The sequence below is a fragment of the Sus scrofa genome, chromosome 7 (genome assembly GCF_000003025.6).
Source record: "Sus scrofa isolate TJ Tabasco breed Duroc chromosome 7, Sscrofa11.1, whole genome shotgun sequence".
Lineage (NCBI taxonomy): Eukaryota > Metazoa > Chordata > Mammalia > Artiodactyla > Suidae > Sus > Sus scrofa.
Window position 1 is genome coordinate 120,168,796 of NC_010449.5, and position 13,670 is coordinate 120,182,465.

The window sequence follows — 13,670 nt, forward strand, 5'->3', positions numbered from 1 at the left end:
GAGGCTGCATCATCCCAGGTGATGAGGAACTTCCTTCTCTTGCCTCCTGGCTCAGTGGGTACCACCTCCCCTGTTCTTTTCCCTGGAGAGATAAAATCAAAGAATCATAATAAGGCCATGACTCAGACACCTCTCTCGTCCCCTGCTGCAGGGCAGGATCCCACCACCTCTCCGTCAGCTAGGCTCCGCAGCCCTGTCCCAGAAGTCCCGTGGCCGCAGCCCTTACTCCACACTGGGTGTTGCTGAGAGTGACAGAGGAAGACGGAGCACCTGTCGCATCAGAGGCCTCCCTCTCTCGCCCGCGGTCAGAAATAAAAGTCCTTACTCATTTCTGTAAGACAGGGTCAAGGCTGGGAGTCACAGCTGGATGGGGGGTGGGGAGCAGCCTGTTTTTTTCGGGCGGGGGAGGGTATCAAAGATGTGAGTGCTGTGAAACCACTTTCTGTCTCCTCCCAAAGCAGCTCCTTATTTGGGGCGCTTTTGACTAGGATCAGGGCTCCATTTGCATAAGAAGTTCTTGGGAGGGAAAAAGGACTTGTCACATTTCTCCCACAAGAGTTTGTTCACACCAAGAACAAGGGAGATGCCAGCAATGGCCTTTGCCGTCACCAGAAGTGGCAGCTGAGTTGAAGAATTTCTTCCTTTAGGCACATTTTCCCCTGTCTCCCTACGAACTGACTTCTCTCTAGGGAAAGTGGATCTTGCTGTCACCAGCGCAGCCTCCCCGCCCGCCCTCCACGCTCAGCGCTCCAGTTAAAATCATGTCCTGTCTCTGCTACAGGTTTATGAGGCCCTGTTTCAAGGATGACAGACTCCTCTCCGGGTGAGAACAGGAGAGCCTGGGCCAACTGTTACAAAACAGGCTTCTTGGAAGGAAGCCGGCAGGGGTGGGAGGGAGACCCACAGTCAAACTAGGACAGCGTTTCCCCAGAGGAGCCAAGCAAGACTCCACATGATTTCAATCAGGGAAGGACACCCAGCTGTTAGCCACTCCACCTCCCCGCCAGGGCCAGACGCATCCAGATGTCTGCACCACATCCTGTCCCCCCAGGTGCCCGCCTCTTCCCGCTGCTGGCCTTGCCTTTGCCCCTGCAGGGCACACCTGAAATGCGCTCCGGCCCTCACGGCTCTCCGAGGCCAGTCATCATTGCGCCAAGCACTCGCACACAGGGGTGAAGTTTACAGGGTATTTTATAGCTTGCGGGCGCCCATGAGGCGATGAAACAGCGCGGGCCCTGAGTTGCTCCTGGGCCACCGCTCCTGGGGGGACATTTCAGGGTGTTACACAGGAAGCGGCATGGTGGCCCTATTTGTACTCAGTGGGGGACATGTTTCCAGACGGAACTTCCACCAGGAAATGAAAGAAATGCCTCTCCCCACCAAGGAAGGGTTTAAAAACCACTGCCATCAGCGCAGCGGGAGGAAAGCCTCCAGGCCCAGCGCTCGGCCCCTCCAGCCTCCATGCTGAGATACTGCTGCGTGCGGAGCAGAGGTCCAAGGTCAGACCAAGGCCATGGGCTCAAGGGCAGAGCCACAAGCTGATCCTGATGGGCCCAGAGCAGTTTCCCCAGCCCCTCAGGTGAGCAGATCTCAGCAGGTACAGATGGGAGCCCTTGGGGTCCCCCCCCCCACTTTAGAACCCATCATAGATGAGGAAGTTCTCATTCTGGACTTGGGTTTGCTCATGATCCTCCCATCCTTGAGATATTCTCGCTAAACCCTCAAGTTGAGAACACACCCAGTATTATCCTCCGCGTGTGCCTGGACCCACCGGCTCCTGCCTGACTCCAGTGACCATTCACACCCCAACCCTGAGAATTCCAGCGCAGTGGCCTCTGAGGTTGGCCTTGGCATCCACCATTCAGTCTGAACACTTGGACACGCTGCTCAGAGAAGGTCCTCCAGCTGCAGAGACTGCAGGCTGCATCCCCTCTGTCACTGTCTGCGCTCAGCGGGCCCCATCCCATCTGTGGACCACACTGTCTGTGCCTGGTCCAGAGCGGCTTGGCCAGCTGATGTCCGAGGCTCCTTTCTCATGGAAAACCTCTAGGACTCTTGCCTTCTGAATTCAACTTCCAGGGGAACGGTTTTAAAACCCGGGTTCAGAATGTAGCCCAGGGAGAAGGCAAGTTCAGAGCAAGACAGATTCTGTCCTTTATCCCCAAGCAAAGGCACAGCCCAGATCTCCCAGGAAGCCCCTCTCACTTTCCACATTGGAAGGAGGCTCAGTTTTCTGCTTTCTCGTGACCTTCTGCCCCCTCCCCTGTCTGCACCGCCTTCCCCCTGCTGTTTCTCTAATGGCCCTGGTAGCACTTTGGAATCCAAAGTGAGCAGGAACTCAGAGGTCCTGGTGGATGTCGACAAGTGTCAAAGAAAGCCTGGAGCTTTTTTTTTTTTTTTCTTTTTTTGGTTTTTTAGGACTCCACCCATGGCATATGGAAGTTCCCAAGCTAGGGATGGAGTCACAGCTGCAGCTGCCAGCCTACACCACAGCCACGGCAACACCAGATCTGAGGCTTGTCTGCAACCTACACCACAGCGCATGGCAACCTGGATCCTTAACCCACTGAGCAAGGCCAGGGGTCAAACCCACATCCTCATGGACGCTGGCTGGGTTTGTTTCCACTACACCACAATGGGAACTCCAGCCTGGAGCTTTTAGACCAGAGCCCTTGACCTGGGGACTGGGGACGGCTTCAGAAGGGACTGAAGTCCCCTTGTGTCACTGTGCCCACATGCATCTTCCTGGAGGAGTTCACAGAGTGTTCTGTGATTCAGAAAAGCCCAGGAGTTCCCGTCGTGGCGCAGTGGTTAACGAATCCGACTAGGAAACATGAGGTTGCGGGTTCGGTCCCTGCCCTTGCTCAGTGGGTTAACGATCCGGCATTGCCGTGAGCTGTGGTGTAGGTTGCAGACGTGGCTCGGATCCCGCGTTGCTGTGGCTCTGGCGTAGGCCAGTGGCTACAGCTCCGATTTGACCCCTAGCCTGGGAACCTCCATATGCCGCGGGAGCGGCCCAAAGAAATAGCAAAAAGAAAAAAAAAAAAGAAAAAAAAAAAAAAAAAAAAAAAGCCCAGAACCCAAAGCAGACAAAAGGAAGAGAAAGTTGGGAAGGTTTGTTCATCTGTTCGTTGGCCAATCATTGAGGACCACCTATGGAGGGTCTGCTGGGAGCCAAGCCCCGGGCCAGGCACCAGGCATACAGTGGAAATTAAAAATCGTCCTTGTGGTGCTGAGAGTCACCTGTGAGGACAAGTATTAATCAAAAGTACACAAATATAGGTAAAAGGACAGCCCTACCAGGAGGTCTGTGGATGCGCCCAGGAGGTGGCGAACCGCCTTCCTGGATGGATATAGACAGTCAGGGGCTGCAAGACAGAAATGGCAGGCTGCCGCCAAACCAGCAAGAGCCCAGCGTGGCCAGCTCAGAGTCTGGCCTTCGGATGGCTTGGCCAAAGGAGAGAGCAGGCAGAGAACCATCTGGAAGGCCACGACAAGTAACCCAGGGAGGGCAAGGGTGAGTAGCTCCAGCTGACAGATGAGAACACTGAGGCGTGGATGGTTTAGCAACTGGAGGAGGTCACAGGGGGCCCTGTTGCCATCTCACTGTGGCCTCTAATTTCCAGGACCCCCCCCCATAGTAAGGGAACCCCCACTGTTAATAAGAAACTTACCACCCACCCTCCAAATCTGCTCCTCCAACCAAAGACTGGGTCTATAAGCTCCTTGGGAGTGGAGCTTGCCCAGCAGAGTATCGCATAACAAGCAACAGAGTTGCCTGGATAAAGAAATTCATTGTCAGAAGGAAGGTGGGTGTTGTCCCATCAATGACACTACAGCACCCCGCCCCCCCTTCACCTGAGGGCTGGAGGTGACAGAGGAGACAAGGGAGCAGGTTCTGCCTCTCGAACCAAGCCCAGCCCCAAAACCACAGGATGGAAAATCAATACGGAGCCAGACAAATGAAGAGTCCAGAGGGCGGAGGTTAAAACCCATGGCTGAGCTCACGTAGCCCTTCTCCACGGACAGAGCCTGGAAGCACTGTGCTTTTCTGTTGTTCAGAAAACATGGCCCCCATCAGTTGTCGGAGAGTCATTACCCATCAGAGCCACAAAACGCCAATGCTCTGCTCTCCCCAGGAGCAAACTTTTATGATTTGGAGGGAGGAATAAATTGCTCCAAGTATGACGTGTGCAAACAACTGTGCTGTGCCAGGATGCCCAAAGAACCCATGGGAAGTAAATACCTTGGGAGTATTAGGATGGGCTCCGAGAAAAGGCCTCCTACAAGGGATTGAAACCGGGTGGCCGGTCCTGAGCGGGAAATCTTCCTCTCCTTCCAGACCCCTTCCTCGCCCCTCCCACAGTCAAGCAAGCCAGGTGTTCAGAGTGGATTTCCCCTCCCTCCGTCCCCTTCCACCCGCTTCCGCATCACCATCTCTCTTGCTGGCTCCTGCAGCAGCGTCCTTCCTGGCCTCCCTGCCTCCAGGATCACCCCTCCCCCACCCCCATCCCCCCAGCTCCTGCACACCCGCTCCCAGCTCAAAGCCCGCCAATGCCGCCCCACTGCCTTCAAGATCAAGGCCATGGCATGTCACCCAAGGCCGGGCTTTATTGCAGCAACCTCCCACCTGCTCTCAGCCCTGCCAACCGCTCACCAGGGCTTCAGATCATTTACTGCTTCTCAATCACCGTCCACAAGGGCCTCGAACTCAGGATGGCCAGGACCAAACCTGTCATCTCAGTGCACCCACCCCAAAGTGTCCTCTTCCTTTGGTTCAGTAAACGGTCCTACCTGCCAGCTGGTGGGTGCACCTCCAAGTGGGCAGCCCAGGACCACGGGTCTTACTCCCTGATCTCCGACCCCACACTTACCCTCTCTCCATCAACCTGCAGCCTGGTTCCCAGTATTTCTCCCTTCCCCACAACCTCTCACGTGACTTTCCTGTGCCCCCAGCTGACCCACCGCTTCCCCAAGGCAATGCCCACTGCTGTTAGAAATAAAAACCACAATTGCAGCGGTCTAACACAATAACTTCATCTCTCAGGTAGCTAAGGGGCCAGTGCCAGTGCCCCCTGGTTATGGCAGGTGCTTCTCCTGCAGGTGCTATTCCTGCAGGTGGTGATTCAGAGCCCTGCCTTCCTCCCATGCGGTGTCTCTGCCAGCCCCCAGGACCCAGACTTCTCTGCTTGCCAACAGTGGAAGTGCTCTCTGGGGAAGAGTTTAGGAGCCCAGCTTTTTCACCAGCATCTCACTGACTGATTGAGATCCACTCACCTGTCTACACCTGGATGCACGTTCCAGGGGCTTCTGGGAAATGGAGTCCTTCTATGAACAGCATCACCCGAGTCCTAACACCATGCAGTGGGAGAGAGGGTGTTTCTTGGTGGACTTTGGCTGTCTTGTCACACGGTCCCCCCCCACCACCACCAACTCCCAGGCAGAGTGAGGCCAGTCCAAGCATCTTTGGGAGGCCAGTATAAGAGGTGTTCTGGACAGGTGTGGCTCAGCTCCCCAGCCTCAGCCCCACCCACACCTTTGCTCTGTGCCCCCAGCAAGCTGAAAGCCTTGAAGGTCTCCAAATACACCAGCCTGCTCCTCTCCACTCCTGGGCACCCGCGGCTCCCTCTGCGGACGCCAGGAGAGAAACGTCAGCTGAGAGTGAAAAGTCCAAGGATGTGTCTTCAGACAGCAGCCGTGGCCCCTCGGAACAGAGCTTAGACCTGGAGGGAGCTGGATCCCAGGGCACAGCCCCTGATGCTTTGTCCTGGCTGCTGGCAGGGTCAGGCCACAGGGGAACAGCAACACCTGTCATCGCTGGGCTGGGACCCCCCGCCCCCACCCAGGGATCCTGGAGGCGGGGCCTGTCACTGCCTTCCCCTTGCAGATGAGGAAACTGAAGCTCTGAGAGGCAGGGGGCTCCTTCGGCATCACAGGATTTTCTGGGTGGCTCCGAAATGCTGGGTGCTAAGGACTCAGGACTCACAGGCAGGGCTCCCTCATCCTGCCCCGCCACCTCAGGCTCAGCCCAGAGTGGCACCCCAGGACCCCTCTGGCCTCTGCCACAGGGCTTCTGGGTGTGTGAAGCCCATCTCCGCTGACTAACGGCCACTGGTTCCAGAAGGGCGGGCTGGAGCGGCGTCCCCTCCCTGCTCCCTGAAATTCCACAGGCTTGAGTAGCATCCTAGGGCCTGTGGGGAGGGGAGGCGGGGTCACACACAGGGATCTTTGCAGGGGGGTGGGGGTTAAACTCCACAGAAAGCTTAAGAATCAGCAGGAATAACCCGAGGAGAGACAGGAAAGGTGTTCTGGATGGAAGAATCCGGATGAAAGGATCTCGGAGAGAAGCCAGTTGCAGGGAGGACACGGGAGGGAGCAACGAAGCCCTGGGGCCTGAGGAGACTACAGCCAGGGCAGGAGGCCGGGTCTGGGGAGCCTCAGCAGCTCCCCGCCAGGAAGGGACTCCGATGAGGCTGGCCAGCATCCCTCCCGGCCCAGACCAGCAGCGCGGCTTGGGCCAGAGCAGCGACACCGGCATGACAGAGTTTGTGGACAGGAGCAGGCTGGACACAGCTGGCCCCCAGAGCGCCCAGCCCTCCTGGCGCCGATCGATTCCCAGACCCCTCCCCCCAGGAAGCGAGCCTGGGCTGGCTTGGAACAATCCCAAATCAATAATATATCTTCATCAAATAGTAGCAGATCTTTAATTGAAACCAATCATGGAATTGCATTCTCCTCCCTTCCAAAGAGCTGTGCTTTTGATTAGGCAGACAGCAGCTTTTCCCACCCAGGGACTCGGGGTCCTGCCCAGGCCCCCCTTCTCTGCTCCGGGGCTGTGGGAGATAAGCCCAGCTGGGGGATTGTGGGTTCCCAGACAGGCGGCAGTCCGGGGCTGGCTGCTGCGTGGCTTTCGCTGTGTGGTCCCAGAGTGAGGAACGTTTGGGGGCCGCTCCTGCGACGGATGGAGGCTTCCCCAGGAGGCCTGTCTGGGGCAGTCACTGGGAGGTGGGGGGCTGTCCCCATCTGGGATCCCTAAGAGCTCAGGGCCAGGTGTTGCTGTCTCCGTAGCCCCAGGGAGGAAGATGGAGGAATGACGGTCCCAGGGCTTGGAGGTGCCTGGAGGGCCTCGCTGGGGGCACCCACAAGGGGCTGGGAGGTGAGAACTGGGAACCCAGTGGACCCCGCCTCTTTATCTCAGGACCACTGTCCAGTCAAGGTGCTGTCATCCCTCCTTCCCACTCCAGCTTTGAGCATCTCACACAGGAACGCGGCTCAGCATCTTCCCACGAGATGTGAGTGAGGTGGACTTGAGTCCTCTACCCTTCTAGCGAAGACCTGGGTGACCAAGCATGGCCTTTGACTGTGGCTCTAGCAAGGCCACCACCCCTAGAGACCTGAGCCCCTGCCCAGCCACAGCCCTGGGCTCATGGTCCTCAGCTCCAGGGGAGCCTCCTGGGGCCAGACCTTGTGTGTGGAACCGCTTCATGGAACTGGGTCTCAGGGAGCCAGGAGTCTGCTGGGTGTCCCGCTCACCTAGACCCCCCTCTGACTCTTGCCTCTGACATTTGGGGTGGGGGGGCCTTCTGAGCCTGTGGCATAAGCTGTGTTAATGCCATGTCTACATAGCTTCTTCCCCCACCCCATACTTGGTATTCCTTGGCAAGTCGCCCCACGCCCATAACATGCTGTATGACAACTAGTCGTGGGTCCTGCACCCCACCCCCCAGCCATCAAAGGGGCCAGGCTGCCAGAGCACCTCACCCCGGCCACAGCAGTTTGTTCAGAGACAGATATAAGAGCTACGTGAGGACAGCCACAGGCTTCTGCTGCGGGACTAAGCTTGGAAGGTGTTGCTGGGATAAGCATCCTCTTACCTGCCAGATGAAGTCAAGTGGCCGGCAGAACCGTGCAATCCACAAGGGAGTGGGGAACTTGACAGCATTGCTTGAAGCCCTGGATCCAGCTGTACCTGAAGATCCAAACGGGATACTTCAGTGACCAGGGACTATAAACTCCCTTTTGGTTCAAACTCGTTTGAGTGGGGTTGTGTCACTGTCATCAAAGGACTTCTACCTAATATTCATGGAGCGACGTCCAACTTAATCCTGGGAAAATGTCACGAAGCTGTGTGACTGAAAACCACCCAGCATCGCGACTCCCGCAGGGAACCCCAGGGTCACAGAGGAGGATGACCCTTTTCTGCTGCCCAAACAACCTCCCAAAGCCCCACAAAATAATCCCTGCCCCTTTATTATCACAGTGCGATTGAGAAATCACACGAGAAATTCAGGAAACTCTTTAAATGAATTTGCGCTTTTTCCGTATCACCGTTATCTGCCTACGTCAGAGACGATGAAGCACAGGTGCACGTGGGAGAAGGTTCTGAGCAAGGCTTGCTGGCGTGTGGACTTGGGTGGGACGTCTCCGCGGCTTCAGCCTGGCTCCCAGGCAGCCAGAACCCGGGTCTTTCAAGCCCCCGGGAGAGGATGCACATCTCAGGCTCCAGGGCCCTGCCCTGGGAAACCAGAGGGGGTCACTCCCTCTTATCCCTCTTCCAAGCGGTCCACGCTTCCTGGGGCCCCAGGTCGGACTGGCCACACGCAGTGTTGGGGGCCTTCTCGATGACACGTATTCGAGGCACATTTTAGGCTTTCCATCCCCAGCCGGTTTCTGCAGGAGCTTCATTTCCCCCCAACCTGCTCTCCACCGGTGCTTCTCAGCTTCCACATCAGATCTCCTGGGAGATCACGGGAAACCCCAGACACGGATCCCGTAGGTCTGGGCGGAGCCCGGGAATCTGCATTTCTAACAAGCATCTGGCTGTGGCCTTGGCCTCCCGATCTTGCAGGTCAGCCTCCCTACCCTGAATGTTTCTAACATCTGTGTCCTTGCGTCACCTGTGTCCCTGCTGCCCCACCCGCTGCGGTGACAGGAGGGACATATCCGGGCACTTGAGGTTGGCGAAATTACTTCCTGGCTGGAGTCCAAACAGGACATGGCACGTGGCGCTTCCCACGGCTCTTTCTGTGTAACATCCTTAACCTTCCCCAGGAAGCAGGGTGACCATGTGCCACCCAGTACAGTGAGCAAGTGCTGCCAGGCTCACAGGTCTCCCCCACCTGCCCCAGATCTCATCTCCACGCCTCTGCTCCTAGCAGCTTCTGTAGCCAGGACAAAACATTTTCAATTCCTCCCCAATGCCAGGCTACCAACTTCTCTCCTTCTCTCTCTCTCTTTCTTCCCCCACCCCCTATGTCTCTTTATTTTCACTGTCAGATTCCACCTCCTCGAGAAGCCTCTAGCTCTGCACACCATCAGAGTTAGCCACTCTGTCCCCGGTGCCTCCTGGCTCTCACACTACTGGGAACTCGCATGGAGGTGTGAGGGGTTGGAAGGCAAGGTTGGCTAACACACTGGCTGACCGGTGGGGGGGACTCAGTATTGTTGATTTGCAAAGAACAGAATGTCCAAAGTCGTAAGACAGGGAATTCTAGTTTTCCAGCAAGAAAGGAGCAAAATCTAAAACCTTCATCATAGAGATGAGGCCACAGAGGCTCAGAGAAGTGAGGAGACTTGTCTAAGGCCACCCAGTGAGAAAATATCACAGCAGGGATTTAAACTCAGATCTGAGTCCAAATTGCTCAGGCTTTTCCAGCTTTCCCAGGCTGTCCACAAGGAATGGTATTTGCTGAAATGGCATTTTAGCATTGGCTCTCTGAGCCACAATCCTTACTTTTGATTTTAAACTGGAGGACAGGAGTTCCCGTCATGGCGCAGTGGTTAACAAATCTGACTAGGAACCATGAGGTTGCAGGTTCAATCCCTGGCCTTGCTCAGTGGGTTAAGGATCGGGCATTGCCATGAGCTGTGGTGTAGGTCACAGACGTGGCTCGGATCCTGAGTGGCTGTGGCTATGGAGTAGGCTGGCGCCTACAGCTCTGATTAGACCCCTAGCCTGGGAACCTCCATATGCCACAGGAGCAGCCCTAGAAAAGACAGAAAGACCAAAAAAAATTTTTTTAATTTAAAAAAAGAGCCTACATGCTCAATGTATTTAAAAAAACAAAACTGGGGGACACTATCAACTGGGGATGGCTTGTTTTGCCATCTTTGCTTTGGCAGCTAGGACGCTCAGAGCCAAATTTCTAGCAACATAAAGGACACATGCCAGCATCTCAGAGGCTGGCATTTCTCCTTATCTTTCTATCCTGGTTTCCTCCCTTGCTAATTCTTTTCTCTTGTACTATTTGTTGTACACATTCAGGTATCAGATATAAATACCCATAGAGTAAGACAGCACATATGGTGGACCGGGATCAGTGCCTCCCCTCCAGACCCCCAGCCCAGCACTCCTCAGCATCTCCGAACATTCCCTGCCCTCAAGGAGCTCATGATTGTGGAAGTCTTCTCACCAAGCCCTGGGGATCTTTCAAAGGTCTCACCGTCTTCATTTTATTTATCCCAAACTTTGGAAGTTTCCCCAAAAACCTGATTAAACATTTTTCCCAGCACACAGCCCACGAAAAGCAAAACCTCCCCAGCCATTCATTTTGCCCAGTTATTCTGGGAGAACAGGAAGAGTTCAGCGAAAAGAACAGAAGTGCATTTCATTACTGCGAGAAGACACCAGGAACAGAATGCGATTCGCAGAGGTCACTGAGTTCTGACAGGCACATTTTGCTAAACAATTACCTGTTTTGTGCATTGTCGTAAACTACGGCATCTTCCATAAAATGTCCAAATGTTACCGAGGGTGGAATTGGACCTCGGGGCCCTGTTTCCTGCCACATTACAAGGCGGTAATTAACTCAGCTCAGAGGTCCTGTTCCTCCCTCGGCACCTCTGGGTTTTGCCTTTCACGTGCTCTTTTCAAGACAGCTCCGTAGGTTGCAGATTCAGAGCCTCGGGACCGTGTCTATAAAATGCTCCCTACCTTCCCAAACATCACACCTCCGGGCAGCCGGATGCACCTTAATTAACCTCCACCCGGGGTCACCCACATGGCAAAGAGGTTCTTGGAGGCGGCCTCCGAGGAACACAGGCTGGGATTCCCAAGGAAATCCTGTTCTCGGCAATAGTGGGCCACCAGACTCTAGTTCCCAGCCAGTGGCTCCCTGACGAGAGCATGAACCTCTTCCTCCAGAAGCCCTCCTGGAAGTGACCCACTTACTCCCTGTCTGCTGTCTTCCGCACCACCTACACTCCAGCCAGGGCAGTGCTCTGAAGGTGCCACGTCCTTGACCTCTCTCTGCCTTTATCCATGGGGCCCCAGCTCTCATCTTCTCCTGACAAACTCGCACTCATCCTGAAGGAATCTATGCCATCATTATCCCCTCCAACAGCCCCTCTCCAGTGACCAGTCATTAGCCAGGTCGCCTTCTTGCATCCCTTGGCCACGAGAGCATCTCCTTCAAGCCAAGTCCCATCTGAAGGCAGTGAAGGTCAAGTCCGCCCTCAAGCCTTGGAAGGAGGCCTTGTGGCCAGGCTCTCTCATCCCCATACACACCACAGGGTCCTTATGTGTAAATACCAGCCATACACACATATACAACAGACAACTACTAATAAATCACACTGTTATCTGTTTGGCTGCTTGGGTTCCATCTCGGATTTTTTTCTTTTTTTAAAATAATGATAATAAACTTGTTGGGTGCTTTTTAAAAAAAGTAGGCTATGAATTTGACACCGGCTCCTGGAAATGAATAGAGAAGAGGGGTGAGGCACGATGGCTGTGAGAGGGCCCTCCATGGACTACGGCGACAGGGCAGAGCACCTCCCAGGCAAGGGTGCACTGAGCAGGGTTAGCCTGGGGGAAACTGGGAAGGGCGTTTCAAGCAGGGGGAACAGCATGTGCGAAGGCCTGACTCTGGCACATTATTTCTTCTTCCAAAGACCCCAGCCTCTGCCTACCTGCCCCTCACTCCAAGTCCACACACCCTTGCCCTTGTGGACCTGGAAGGGATAGGCCACCACAGGGGCCAGTCTGGGGCACTCACCAGTCCCAGTGGGTTCATTTAGCCTTGGCTGCAACTTTGTAAATGTCCTTTCCTTAAACTCTCTTCAGTCACCCCTTTGGAGCATGTCAACCGCTGCCCGCCAGCATCCAGGTCTCCAGCATCCACAGCCTCAATTCCTCTACTCAGCATGGGAAGAAGAGGATGTGAGTTTGGAACGTGTGGATTGTCCACATGGAGCCAGGGGCTTTGCCTGTGTCCTCTCACCTGACCCTCATCACCATTCTGTAATACAAATCCATCCTTTCAGAGAGGAAGAGACCGAGGCATACAAAGGTAGAGTGATGGGTCTGAACTAACACAGCTTTTTTTCTCTAAATCTTAGAAGCATCTTTCCTAAATGCCTCTGTGTGTGTGTGTGTGTGTGTGTGTGTGTGTGTGTGTGAAGTGACAGGACTAAGGGCCACTCACACTTCTCCTTGATTGATGTCTAAGGAGAATCTTGAATAATGGCCACTTAATGTTAATGATGCTTATTTGGGCATTGGGCCAATGACAAGATTTGTGGTGTTTGGGGTTTTTTTTTTTTTTTTTTTTTTTTTTTTTCCTTTCCCTTTTGTACGTTTGCATATTGCTTAAATTTTTAAAGTCATGAACATCCATCATTTTATAAAAACAGCGATAATTCTGAAAAGTAGAAACTGGGGCACAGGAAATAGAGCACAGGAGGCAGTAAATCCTTAAGGGGCATTTTGCACCCGTCTCCATCCTGACTGCAGGGCTGGTGAAGAAGGTACAGTCCCAACATGTCCCTGACGTCAGGCACGGGCTCTGCCCACTGAGTCCACTCCTCACTTTAAACTGAGAACCTGGTGGGGTTCCTGCTGCGGGTTAGTGAGTTAAGAACTCAACTAGTGTCCCTGAGGATGGGCATTCGATCCCTGGCCTCGCTCCGTGGGTTCAGGATCTGGCGTCGCCATGAGCTGTGGTGTAGGTCGCAGATGTGGCTCAGATCCAATGTTCCATAACTGTGGCTGTGGTGTAGGCTGGCAGCTGCAGCTCTCCTTCAACCCCTAGCCGGGGAACTTCCATAGGCTGTGGGTGTGGCCCTAAAAAGGGGGGGAAAGGGGGGACTTGGGCTGACAGCTTTTACTTTCATCCCATTCAAATGTAATTTCATAAAATATCTATGAATGAATAATTTTGTGATCTAGAAATTTGCTTTATCATGTGCTAATGAAAGCATTTCTGGCTCATAGCTCAGGAACTAAGAGACTGCAGTTCCTAATGAGCCACGAAAAAGCCCTGGGACATCAGATGGCGGCGCTCCTCCTAGAATATATTTGGGACCCGCTGGAGGGTCCCATCTGATCCAAGTGTCAGGATTCTGTGTACGAGTTGACGGAGAAGCCTTCTGGAGATGAACCCAGGCTAAATGCAATAAAAGCTTGCAACTGCCTGATGTCACCTGAGAAGGATCTGAATTTACGTTTGGGTTCCTAAGGAAAAGAGCAATGATGGATTGGTTAGGTCTGCACTGTTATGAGAGGAGATGTTGGAGCAATAAAATCTCTCATCTGGTTCCAAAGTCTTTAGACGCAAGCAATGTGATCGAAATCTTTGTTTGTTGCTGTTGTTGTTGTTTTTACTTTTAGGGCAGCCCCCGCTGGGTATGGAAGTTCCCAGGCTAGGAGTGGAATCAGAGCAGCAGCTGCC